The 12,477-nt window shown below is 51.7% G+C and overlaps 1 protein-coding gene across 4 annotated transcripts in view; it reads left to right on the top strand.

Moving 5' to 3' along the window:
* Positions 1-1,990: 1,990 nt before the first annotated feature.
* Positions 1,991-12,477, top strand: part of TRAF3 (TNF receptor associated factor 3) — a 133,988-nt gene continuing 123,501 nt past the window's right edge. For 3 of the 4 annotated variants that reach the window (XM_074394336.1, XM_074394335.1, XM_039462943.2), the window contains exon 1: positions 1,992-2,227. The gene's annotated coding sequence lies outside the window, so the exon portion shown is untranslated. Of the gene's footprint in view, positions 2,228-12,477 lie in introns of all 4 variants that reach the window. The other variant, XM_039462944.2, reaches the window with a different exon arrangement.

A 12,477-nucleotide genomic window follows, 5' to 3' on the forward strand; every position in this document is an offset into this window, starting at 1 on the left:
GGAGTGTAGTGGCGCAATCTCAGCTCACTGCAACCTTGGCCTCCTGGGTTCAAGTGATTCTCAAGCCTCAGCCTCCCAAGTAGCAGGGATTACAGGCACATTCCACCACGCCTGGCTGATTTTTGTATTTTTAGTAGAGATGGGGTTTTGTCAGTTTGGCCAGGCTGGTCTCGAACTCCTGACCTCACGTGACCTGCCTGCCCATGGCATCCTGAAGTGCTGAGATTACAGGCATGAGCCACCTGTGCCCGGTCCCCATCCTGCTTCTTTTAAAACAACCAAAAATGGTCCAGCCTGGGGAGGGGAGTCTCTCCTGATTTTGGCAAAGTTAAACCAGATCCCAGGTAACACACAGCATAAGGCAGGAGTTGGGAGTGGGCCCCAGGGTGCCAGGACTGCAGCCTGAGCAGGGCTGGGGACATGGGAGGCCGTGGTGCCTGGACTATGGGAAGTGGTTGGGACCCTGAGCCTGAGGTCAATCAGTAACATCCCAACTCCTGACAGGTGGGAAAGGGCACCCGAGGCTCCCAAGAGGGGTTCACCATGGGGGCCCGGGAGACTGCTGGAGTCCAGAGGTCCCTGTGAGGGACGGCCAAGGCTGGCCTGTCAGCTCTAAAAGAGTGTGTCTGTAGCACAGGTGGGGGTGCCACTGTGGCCTGCTAAGTGTGGCTATAGAACCAGCACCTGTTGGGCTCATGGAGCCAGAGAATGGCTCCAGCAGCCAGGTTGGACTATTTGGGGTTCTGGAACATTCTATGGGGGAAACTGCAGGGGGAGATGCTGGACTTCCTGCCTCCACTCACATGAGTCACTGGAGCAATGCAAGAAGGCAGACTGGCCTTGACTGCTCACGCTGGTCTCAGCTCTGGGGTGGGGATCTTTTAAACCTTCTTGAGAACTGAAAAATGCAAAGTCCATTCTGTCTCCTCACCACTGGCTTGCAAACTCCAGGGAAGGCCTCACCACTCAGTGGGCCCAGGGCCTCCAAGAGGCCCTCCCTTCGCTCCCATCTCACCAGGCCCAGCCAGGCTGGGTGCCGCCTTGGTGGGTCCGGGCCTACCGCGTGAATCACTGATATCATCACAGATGCCCCTGGGGCAGAAGGCTGAGGACTCAGGAGACACGCGCAGGCCCCAGCAACATGGTGGAGGACGTAGGGGGTGCAGGGGCAGCCAGGACCGCCGAGACGGCTGAGGGCACTTGGCAAACTGGCCATCCTGTCCACTCGTGACCAAGACACCACTCCAGTGTGTGGGAGGGTACCCAGGTGGGAGAAAGTTAAGTGCCAGCAAACTAATGTGGGAGCGCTACCCTCTGCACGGGAAAGGGGCCCCATGGCCTGAGTCACCCTCAGCCCCACCTGCGTGTGCACGAGGGCGCGGTGCGTGGCTGGAGGCGAGTGCCGGACGCGAGTGCGCATGGGTGATGGCAAGTGTGTGTGCCCGTGTCGGAGTGAGGGGAGTGTGAGAGTGAGCGCGGGGCCGCATGTCGGACTCGTGCGTGTGTGTAGGGGTCGCGTGTGGCGGTGGGCAAGCGACCGTGTACACGCGGCGGCTGCGTGTGCCGGCGTGGGGGGCGCGGGCGAGGTGGCCGCGGGGAGGATCGGCGCCAGCCCCTCTCGGCCCCCAAGCGGCCTGCGTGGCTTTTTGACCCAGAGAGGCGGGGACGCGGGGACGCGCGGCCGCGGGGGCGCGGCGGGGGCGGCGCGGAGCGAGGAAGCCCGCGGGGCGCTCGGCAGAGTCGGGAGGGAGGCGGGGGGCGCCCGAAGCCGTCCCCGCCCCGCTCCGCTCCGCGGCGCCGCCGTTGCTAAGGTCGGGCGGGCGGGCGCCGGGCGCGAGGGGCCTTAGCAACGGGCCGCGGGCGCGCGCGGGGGCCGGCGGCCGCGTGGGGCTGGCGGCGCTCGCGGGCTCCTGCCGCTCCCACGCGCGCGGGCGGCGGGGGCGGGGCGGCGGGCGCGCCGGGGATTTCCAGCGCGCGAGAGGAAGTGCCTGCGCGGGGCTGCGTGAGGGCGCGAGGGAGCGAGGGAGCGAGGGAGCGCGGCGCGGCCGCCGCGTGCGCGAGCCGGGGTTGCAGCCCAGCCGGGACTTTCCAGCCGGCGGCAGCCGCGGCCGCCGCCGGCTCTTCCCCGCCCCCCGCCATGGGGCAACCCGGGGAGCTGGACGCTGCGGACCGCGGCGGAGGACGCGCCCGGCGCCCCTGAGCCGGCCGAGCGGCAGCGGACCGCGAGGTAAGGGTCCGCGGCGGGCGGGCGGGCCTCGGCGCGCGGCCGGGCGCCTCCATCCTCCGCGCCTCCATCCCGCGCCCTCGGCGGCGGGGCCCGGGGGCCTCGGGGCTGCCGGGCGCGGCGCAGGCCCGGCCCGTCCCGGCGGCGAGTGCGGGGCGCGGCTTCAGCCCGGCCCCGCGCCACAGCCCGGCTGCCTCCCGCCCCCGGACGCCTCAACTTCGACAAACTTTGTCCCGGAGGCCGGGCTTGGGGCCGGAGGGGACCGGGGCGCCCGCAGCTTTTCAGGAAACGGGGCGCGCAGGCCTCGCCACGGTCGTGACCCCGGCTGGCGTTCAGGACCCGGCGCCCCGCGGAGCCGCGGGTTTCGCGCGGAGGGGCAGGCGGCTCGGGGACTGCGTGGCCAAGCGCGCGGCCGGGGCCGTCTCGGGGGGGCCGGGCGTTATTGGAAAGTTGGTCCTGAGTCATGCCGCCGCAGAGGCGCCTCCGACCGCTTGGCGGGCGGCGCGGGGGTCCGGGCGTGGGCCGAGCGCGCGAACCCCTCTCCTGCGGCCGCGGAGGGCCGGCGACTCCCGGGGCACCGGGCGGCTCCGGGCCGCCGGCTCTGCGTCTTCCCCGCGGGCGCCGGGCGGCTCTGGGCGGGCTCGCGGGTTCCACGCCACCAGCCCGGTGTGGGGACGTCGGTCTGGTATTTGGACCCGAGGAGAGAATTCTGAGTGGAAAATTCTCTCCCTTGGATTTGAAACAGTGAGAAACTGGAAACGGGTGAGGTGGTGTGGACGTGCTTGGAAATCCAAGAAGCCTTCAGATTACCAGCCGTGGACGGGACCAGTTGTATTTCACATTTTTCGAATTAAGCTTGGAATCGGTTTTCAGAATGAGCTGTGCTGCGTGATGCGTGGCGTGTGTGTGTGTGTGTGTGTGTGTGTGTGTGTGTATGGATATAATTCATTCATTTTTGTGGCGTCAGAAAGGTTATGTCGAGCGTTGTAGCGGCTTAATTTACATTCACAGCATACAACTGAAGAGGAGCCATTATTTATTTATTTTTTCTAGCATTTGCTGCGACTACACACTGCCGGAGCGTTTGGAAATGTTGTTTGCTGTTACCCTGTATGTGTCTATAGAATTCTTACTGTAGGGAATGGCCAGGTGGACCATCAGTTCGTCCTAAGAGCTTCTCATGTCTCTCACGTCTTTGAAAATGGCCTGTGAAAAGACTGCATCCTATGTAGGATGTCTGACAGAGTAGTGTACAGCATCCTTTCTCAAATGAGAGAAAATGTTTACCTTTTCACCGCGGTGTGACGATGTAAATGTTAAGAATTAGTCTAAAGATGAAAATTCTTTGGCCAGAACAAGATAAGCCTTACCGGTGTGCAAACTGGAGAATATCTTATGGGACTGGCAGTCCTGTGAGTGGGTGCTCATGACGGAAACCCTGCCAGACCTTGGATTCCAGTGTCGCTAGTGAAAATCAGACCTTATCAAGGATAAGGGTTAAGATGTAAGGTGTTCTCGCCCAGACGCCATCTGTTCCAGCTGTCACTGCAGAAGCAGCCCGGAAAGGAGAGAGAGCTGGCCAGGGAGAATTCCAGCTTTTTTAAAAAATTATTTTGGAGACATTCATGTGAATTTCTCTGCGAGGGGGAAGAAGACCAGTTATTTTCCTTGGATGCTGTCCTTTCTTTTGGAATTAATAAGATGGCTTCACTCAGAGAAGGCTATACAGACATTTAACTGGAGACAGGCAGTAACAGTGGCCCGTTGTTTCTGTTAATACCATCAAAATATTCCTACTCTTGTTTGTGCCTTGAAGAAAGTCCTTCATTTAACTGAGACATCTGAGCCTGCGTTGCGGATTCTGATTCTCTCAATACTCCTGCAAGAATCTCTTTAATTTTTCACTGTGCAACTCAAGAAGGACCGTTCTGGGGTACTGTCAGAATACATATGCTAGTGATATTGTCAGGACAGATGAGAACGATTGATCACTCCCTTAAAATCCTTCTTTATGATGTTAAAGCTGTGCTTCAAGAAAGAGAAAACTGCCGCTGCGGCCTTGCAAGTCTGCGCTAGCTCAGGCAGACAAAGGAAATTGCGTTAAATTTGCCCAACTCTATTTTCTCATCTTCATATAGCAAGTGATCTAACCTATCAAGGATTATGCAATAGCTGAATTTCCTTGCAGTGGTCAGTTTAAAGAACTGTTAACTTGGCAGAGGTGACGTCTCATGGCCCACACCCTCAGGGTCCACTCCACAGAATCAGGACCCCTTGCTGCTGCTTTGCAAGTGTTCGTGGAGGAAGAAAAATCACTTGGTGTTCTTTTTGGGTGGAAGAGTCATAAAAGCTGACATCAGATACAGTTAAACCGGGAAGAGGGAGAAAGAAGGAGGTGAGGCCCGAGGATTTGGAAGGCTACCAGAGAGAGGCAGTCGAGGCCTGATTGTGGAGATGACGCTTAGACTTGCTTTGAGCAGGAGGGATGAAGCCAGAGGGAGGGAGGCCCAGAAGCCTCAGAGAGGTACAGGGGATAGGTGCCATGAGGCTGGCACCACCGCAGCAGGCTTTGGGTCTCAAAGAAGTGAATGGAAATAGAAAAAAATGCAATTTTAAACAGAAAAGGAAAAAAAAAAACTAAGAAAATGTTATGTGTGCTTGTGTAAATTTTATTATTCATAATTAAAAATTATGAAACAGCTTTAACGTTTTAGAAAGCTTTTATTAACTGTAAGTTCTGCACAACGCTATTCTAGGAAAGGGTGTGGGGAGACAGCCCACCTAGGGAGAAGGTGGCAAAGTATTTGCTATTAAGCATAATACCTTTTTTTTTTTTAATTTTTGGGTGAAGCTTATTGTCGGCCTGTGCAGATGACTTGGAGCAGGCTGGCAGGTAGTAGGATGTCATAAATGCTGATGCCTGTTGGTTTCTGTCACCTGCAGGAATCAGGTTGGAATCGATGCTGCATTCTGTATTCCTTAAGTGGCTCGTTAATCGGGACTTGGGAGTCTTTTTCTCATTTAATTAATGTTCAGTTAATGTGCCCTGAGTTCTCATAATGTTCTGGTTATGGTGCTGGGAAGAGTGAGACATAGCACCGTCTGTTAGCCTGTGATCTGCAGGGATACAGGGCGTCTTGGCCCCCGTGCACGGTGAGGGGACATGCCAGAAGTCAGCCGATACTTGACTGAGACAGACCCAGACGGGAGCTTGTGGCAGGAAGGATTAGGAAAAATGAAAATCCACCATCCTGCTCTCAGGGTGCTAACCACTTGGCAGAGAATAGTTTCTCTCACCAGGAAGAAACCAGAAAGTCCAAATGTAGGATGAAGTGGGTTAGTGGATTGTGCAGAATTCTGGAAGTACGGTGGGAATCCACCATAGGGAAAGATAAAGTTCTTGGTTTGCTGAGGTAGTCGAGTAAGTCTTCTGGGAAGCGGCGTTGAGTTGAGGCCCCGTGTTAGGAAAGCTTTGGTATAGGGGGCCATCTGAGCCCTCTTACCGGCCCCTCCCACTTGTTTTGGTGAGATGGGATCCGAGGGCTTGCCTTCCTGTCACTCCTTGCCAGTACATGCAGTGCAGGCCATGCTGCTGGTCATTGGGTTTCCAGTTAGGACATTGCATGTGCTGGCCTCTGGCTCTTGCCGGGGCCTTTTGTGACTGGGAGCTCATGTGGGTCAGGCATACTGTGCTGTGAAGGGCATGGTCTGTGGAGGGGAACAGAGCAATGGGTCCTAACCTGGGTGGGACCACTTTGCTGTCCCTACCATTTTTCATTGTAGGTAGAAAGCCAAAAGTGGTAGGGGAGGGATATAAATGTTAAAAAGCCCCTTCCTAGCCTGGCACGTCCACCTGGGGTCCCGGCTACTCCAGAGGATGAGGTGGGAGGATCGCTTTAGTCTGGGTAACACAGTGAGACCCCTGGCTGTAAAAGAAATTTATTTTATTTATTGTTTTGAAACAAGGTCTCACTTTGTAGTCCGGGTTGGAGTGCAGTGGCCCGATCTCAGCTCATTGCAACCTCCACCTCCTGGGTTCAGATGGTTCTCCCACCTCAGCCTCCCAAGTAGCTGGGATTGCAGGTGTCCACCACTACACATGGCTATTATTTATTTATTTATTTTTTTGAGACAGATTCTTGCTCTGTTGCTTAGGCTGGAGTACAGTGGCTCAATCTCAGCTCACCATAACCTCTGCCTCCCAGGTTCAAGCTATTCTCTTGCCTTAGCCTCCCCAGTTAGCTGGGATTACAGGGATGCACCTCTATGCCCGGCTAATTTTGTATTTTTAGTGGAGGTGGGGTTTCTCCATGTTGGTCAGCTGGTCTTCAACTCCTGACATCAGGTGATCCACCTGCTTTGGCTTCCTAAAGTACTGGGATTATAGGCATGAACTACTGCACCTGGCCTTTGTGTTTTTTTTTTTTTTTTTGGAGACAGTGTTTCACTCTCTCACCCAGACTGAAGTGCAGTGGGACAATCTCGGCTCACTGCAGCCTCCACCTTCTGGATTCAGGTGATTCTCCTGCCTCAGCCTCCTGAGTTGCTGGGACCATAGGCGTGCACCACCACACCCAGCTAATTTTTGTATTTTTAGTAGAGACTGGGTTTTACCATGTTGGCCAGGTTGGTCTCAAACTCCAGATCTCAAGTGATCCACCTGCCTTGGCCTCCCAAAATCCCACCTGTGCTGGGATTACAGGTGTGAGCCACTGTGCCCAGCCTTCCCAGCTAATTTTTGTATTTTTTAGTAGTGATGGGGTTTTGCCATGTTGGCCAGGCTGGTCTTGAACTCCTGACCTCAGATAATCCACTCACTTTAGCCTCCCAAAGTGCTGGGATTACAGGTGTGGGCCTGTTTATTTTTTTGAGATGGAGTCTCGCTCTGTTGCCCAGGCTGGAGTGCAGTGGCACAGTCTTAGCTCACTGTAGCCTCTGTCTCCAGGGCTCAAGTGATTCCCCTGACTTAGCTTCCTGAGTGCTGGGACTTCAGGTGCCTGCCCCTATGCCTGGCTAATTTTTATATTTTTAGTAAAGAGTGGGTTTCACTATGTTGGCCAGGCTGGTCTCGAATTCCCAACCTGAAGTGATCCACCCATCTTAGCCTCCCAAAGTGTTGGGATTACAGGCATGAGCCACAGCACTGCACCCTGGCTCTGAAGTAAAATTGTAAAAAAAGTTATTCTCCCAATCTACTCCTCGGTCATCCGTGCTTAAATGACCTAAGTCACCTTAATTCTCAAGAACTAAAAAATTGGGGCCCTACATTTCATTTCATGTTTTACTTTTTTTCTAAGATTTGTTCCATGCTGATTTAGAGCATTAAAAAAAAATTTAAATGGAGGCTGTTTGGTGGTAACTTCTCCTGAGGCCATTCTGTCAAGAAAAATGAGGATCTGCTGCTTTGACATTCTGTTTTTCTCTCCAGTTGAAACACTGATTCTGTGGCAGAACCCAAAAGCATGTGTATTAGAAACTTGATTTCTTTAAGTGGAGAGAAAAGCTAAATTGATTAACTAAGTAGGGTAATAGAATCTGTAAGGCGACAGTAGCCTCAAAGTGGTGAAATGTGAGTTTCCAGGAGTCATGATAATTGTAATGAAGGTTTTTTGAGATTCATTTTGTGTTCTGGAAGGTTAATGCCCATCAGGGGGCCTGCATACACAAGGTAATGAGGTGCCTGTTAGGCCTTCCCTCCTTCCCTCAAGGGCTGGGCACATGGTAAGCTCTTGGTCAGTGTTTGTGTCCAGATTCTGCAGGCTGGGAGACAGGAGGGAGGTGACAGATGCCCACGGTGGTTCCATGTGTTTGGAATGTGTGTTGGCAGTTGGGTGTCCCTTCTGGCTGCCTCCCTTAGCTGTGTGCTCCTGGAGGCCAGGCTTCCCTCCTCCTGTTCTGACATTGCTTAGCTCTAGGATTTGTTGCATCTGGAGGGTTGTTTGGTGGAAACTTTCATTTGACAGTGTACTTTTCTTGGATGCTTTTAATGACTTAAAAGCTGGAAGCACAGGAAAACTAGTTCTCTTGAGCTGTTTCATGTCCAGTAATACCCGGAAATTGTAACTTTATGCTGGAAATTAAACCTGCTCTTTGAAACCTTATTATGGGGTAAATTAAGAATTTAGGTTTCAGGCCGGGCGCAGTGGCTCAAGCCTGTAATCCCAGCACTTTGGGAGGCCGAGGCGGGTGGATCACGAGGTCAAGAGATCGAGACCATCCTGGTCAACATGGTGAAACCCCGTCTCTACTAAAAATACTAAAAATTAGCTGGGCATGGTGGCGTGTGCCTGTAATCCCAGCTACTCAGGAGGCTGAGGCAGGAGAATTGCCTGAACCCAGGAGGCGGAGGTTGTGGTGAGCCGAGATCGTGCCATTGCACTCCAGCCTGGGCAACAAGAGCGAAAACTCCGTCTCAAAAAAAAAAAAAAAAAAAAAGAATTTAGGTTTCAGAGGCTTTTCTGTGTGACTTTCTCCTTAGTTGGGGGTGGGGGGAGGTGATGAGCCCATTAAGTTTATCTTAAAATTTAATGTGAATGTTACATTGTACTCAGTCATCTGCCTGATTGTTTTAATATAAACTTACCTTGTTCCCTAAATCTTTTAAAACTGTTGATTCTCCAGAAGATGCATTGTGTTTCTGGAATCTCACTGTGTATCCCTGGAGCTGTCAACCCCACAGCTAAAGAAGTGTGGCATGGTGGAGGGTACCAGCTTTGAAGACTACCCTCTGTATTTAGTGGTAGAATAACCTTGGGCAGGCTGCTTGACCCCACTAATTAATTTCACCGTGTATGAAATGGAGTTACTGGCACCAGGGACGTCACTTGCTTATTCTGAGTGAGATGGATGGGAGAGCATTGTGCAGATGTTGATTTTCATTAATAGAGGATCGAGATGTAATAGAGAAAGACTATTAAGATCTTAGAGTGTAAATATCAGACTTTGTTAGTTAGGGACCACAGACATTTTCTGGCTAGGGCCTCTCATTTTATGTGGGAGGCAGCCGAGGCTTTGAGTGTTAGGTTAAGTAACTCTCCCAAGGCAAATAATGGCAAAGTAAGGGCTATTCACCCAGGGTAGGTTTTTCCCTGCATTTTTGATGTTTCTAACATTTGCTACTGCGAATATGCTTGGCTTTTCTTTTTGAGATGGAGTTTCGCTCTTGTCGCCCAGGCAGGAGTGCAATGGCACGATCTCAGCTCAGTGCAACCTCTGCCTCGCGGGTTCAAGCAATTATCCTGCCTCAGCCTCAGCCTCTCGAGTAGCTGGGATTACAGGTACCCACTGCCTTGCCTGGCTAATTTTTGTAATTTTGGTAGGGATGGGGTTTCACTATGTAGGCCAGGCTGATCTGGATCTCCTGACCTCAGGTGATCTGTCCGCCTCGGCCTCCCAAAGTGCTGGGATTACAGGTATGAGACACTGCGCCCAGCTTATGCTTGGCTTCTAATTTCAACTAGGGTTAATTGAGAATTATTGAATCACCTATCCTTTTTTTTTTTTTTTTTGAGAACTTTCTAAGTGCCAGGGGCTATGCTAGTTGCTAAAGCTTAAAAAGTCAGGTAGGATGCGGTCTGATCACTGTCTTCAAGGAGCTTCCATGTGATGGATGAGCCAGAAGAATAATCTGGTTATGGCACCACATGATAGGTCTCACGACAGTGGAACAGAGGTGCTGGTGCATCGTGGAGGTGCTGTGCAGTTGGGACCTGGGTTAGGAGGAGGCGTTTCCCAAGGAGGTAACTTGTAGGGAAGCTAGCAGCAGGAGGAGAAGGCTTGGTTCTCCTGTGGCTGTCTTTCAGGGGAGAGGGCACAGGAAAAGGGACCTGACCACTTCTGGGTGCTGCCTTTGTGACAGCCTAACTTCCGAGGGAGGAATTCTCCCCATTTTACAGATGAGGAAAAGGAAGAGCAACAGGCTTGTTGGACCCCAGGGTTCATGGTTTCACCACAGCTGAATTACAAAGTGGTTTTAGATTTTCTTCAGATTCTAAACTTCTTAGTTTTGCTTTTAGAGTTGGCTTTAGTTTTGCTGCTATAGAGCGCCTTTTTTTTTTTTTTTTTTTTTTAGATGGTATCTTGCACTGTTGACAGTGGCATGATCTCGGCTCACTGCAACCTCTGCTTCCCGGATTCAAGTGATTCTCCTGCTTCAGTCTCCCGAGTTGCTAGGATTACAGGCACCTACCACCACGCCCAGCTAATTTTTGTATTTTTATTAGAGACAGGGTTTCACCATGTTGGCCAGGATGGTCTTGATCTCCTGACCTCATGATCCACCTGTCTTGGCCTCCCAAAGTTTTGGGATTACAGGCGTGAGCCATTGCACCTGGCTGCTATAGAGTGCTTTAAAAAAAACTATATTTTTCATGTAGCCTTTCCCTTTGGTGCAACATCTCTTTGGCCTGTATGGCTGATGATTCTAGGCAGCACTCAATTCCATCTCTGCCGTAAGTTACTTTCTTTTTTTTTAATTGCATTTTATGTTTTGGGGTACATGTGAAGAACATGCAAGATTGCTGCATAGGTACACACATGGCAGTGTGATTTGCTGCCTTCCTCCCCTTCACCTATATCTGACATTTCTCCCCATGCTCTCTCTCCCCACCTCCCCACCCCTGTCCCTCCCCCATTTCCCCCCAACAGACCCCAGTGTGTAGTGCTTCCCTCCCTGTGTCCATGTGTTCTCATTGTTCAGCACCTGCCTATGAGTGAGAATATGTGGTGTTTGATTTTCTGCTCTTGTGTCAGTTTGCTGAGATGATGGATTCCAGGTTCATCCATGTCCCTACAAAGGACACGAACTCATCGTTTTTAAGTAGCCCCCTTGCATTCAAGCTCCTTTGACATACTCGGCTGGAAGGTTCTTTACAGTGGCTCAGATGCTGCTTACAGCTTGCTGAGTAGCAGCCCCTGACCTGATTTGTTAATGTGTTTTCTTCCCCCTTTCTCTCTTAATTTACATTTAAACTGGTAGTCTAGTAATAATGATAGTGTTTAGTCATTATGTCTTTACAGGGTCTTACAAACATGAGCTTGTTAGTGATCAAGTCCCCAAGGCCTGGTCACTCTGTAGAGAGCATAATGGTTACAGCCTAGCACTGATTCATCTTGAATTTAATGATCACTACAGATTGCCTGAGGAAATATGAGTTAAAGGCCTGGAAACCCTCTCTACTTTTGCAGGGAAAAGATGCTTGGCTCTTCGAGAACCCCTGTCAAGGTTTTGAGCATGCAACCAGGAAGGGTCAGTGGTGGCTGAGCAGAGGTGCAGGGGCTTGTTTCATGGCCATCTGTACCTGCTCCTGGAAGGACCGTGAATCATGGAATGCAGCTGCATACTGAGGCCACTGGGTCAGGTCCTTGGGATGACAGAAGGTGGATTTCTTTGTTGGTAGACCTAAGTTGGCCCTTGTAGGGTAGAGGCGGTGGTATGAGAGCAAGGGCCTTCTGTCTCTGGAGCCTTCCCTGCCTTCTCCAGGTTGAGGGATGTTTCTGTACATCTTGGACGGGTCTCTAGTGTTGAGACAACAAGCCTCTCAAGGGTTGGGTCACTTCATTCTTCGTATTTCCACAGTCCGGCCTAAGGTGCACAATAAAAAATGAGAGCAGCTTATGTATGGGAAGAATCAGACCTGCTCTGAATTCTGGTCTGCCCTTCAGCTAACTGTGCCGTTTAATTACTCTTCCTTTCTGAACCACATTCTTCTCATCTATGCAAAGGTCACTGTAGAGTTCTGGAGATGGATGGTGGTGACGGGCGTACAACATTATGAATATTTAATACCACTGGACTCTAGATTACAATGGCAAATTTTGTTATGTATATTTTACCATAATAAAAAAGTAATTGTCAGACTTAAAAGTGTGCCTGGGCCAGGCGCGAAGGCTCATGCCTGTAATCCCAGCATTTTGGGGGGCCGAGGTGGGTGGTTCACCTGAGGTCACGAGTTCAAGACCAGCCTCACCAACATAGTGAAACCCCCATCTCACCTAAAAATACAAAATTAGCCAGGCGTGGTGGTGCATGCCTGTAATTCCAGCTACTTGGGAGGGCAGGAGAATCGCTTGAACCTGGGAGGCAGAGGTTGTAGTGAGCCAAGATCACATCATTGTATTCCAGCCTGGGCAACAAGAGCGAAAATGTTTCTTAAAAAAAAAAAAAAAAAAAAAAGCCTTTGCCAGGTGCGGTGGCTCACACCTATAGTCCCAGCACTTTGAGAGGACGAGGAAAGGGGATTGCTGGAACTCAC

The sequence above is a fragment of the Saimiri boliviensis genome, chromosome 2 (assembly GCF_048565385.1).
Source record: "Saimiri boliviensis isolate mSaiBol1 chromosome 2, mSaiBol1.pri, whole genome shotgun sequence".
In the NCBI taxonomy this organism is placed as follows: domain Eukaryota; kingdom Metazoa; phylum Chordata; class Mammalia; order Primates; family Cebidae; genus Saimiri; species Saimiri boliviensis.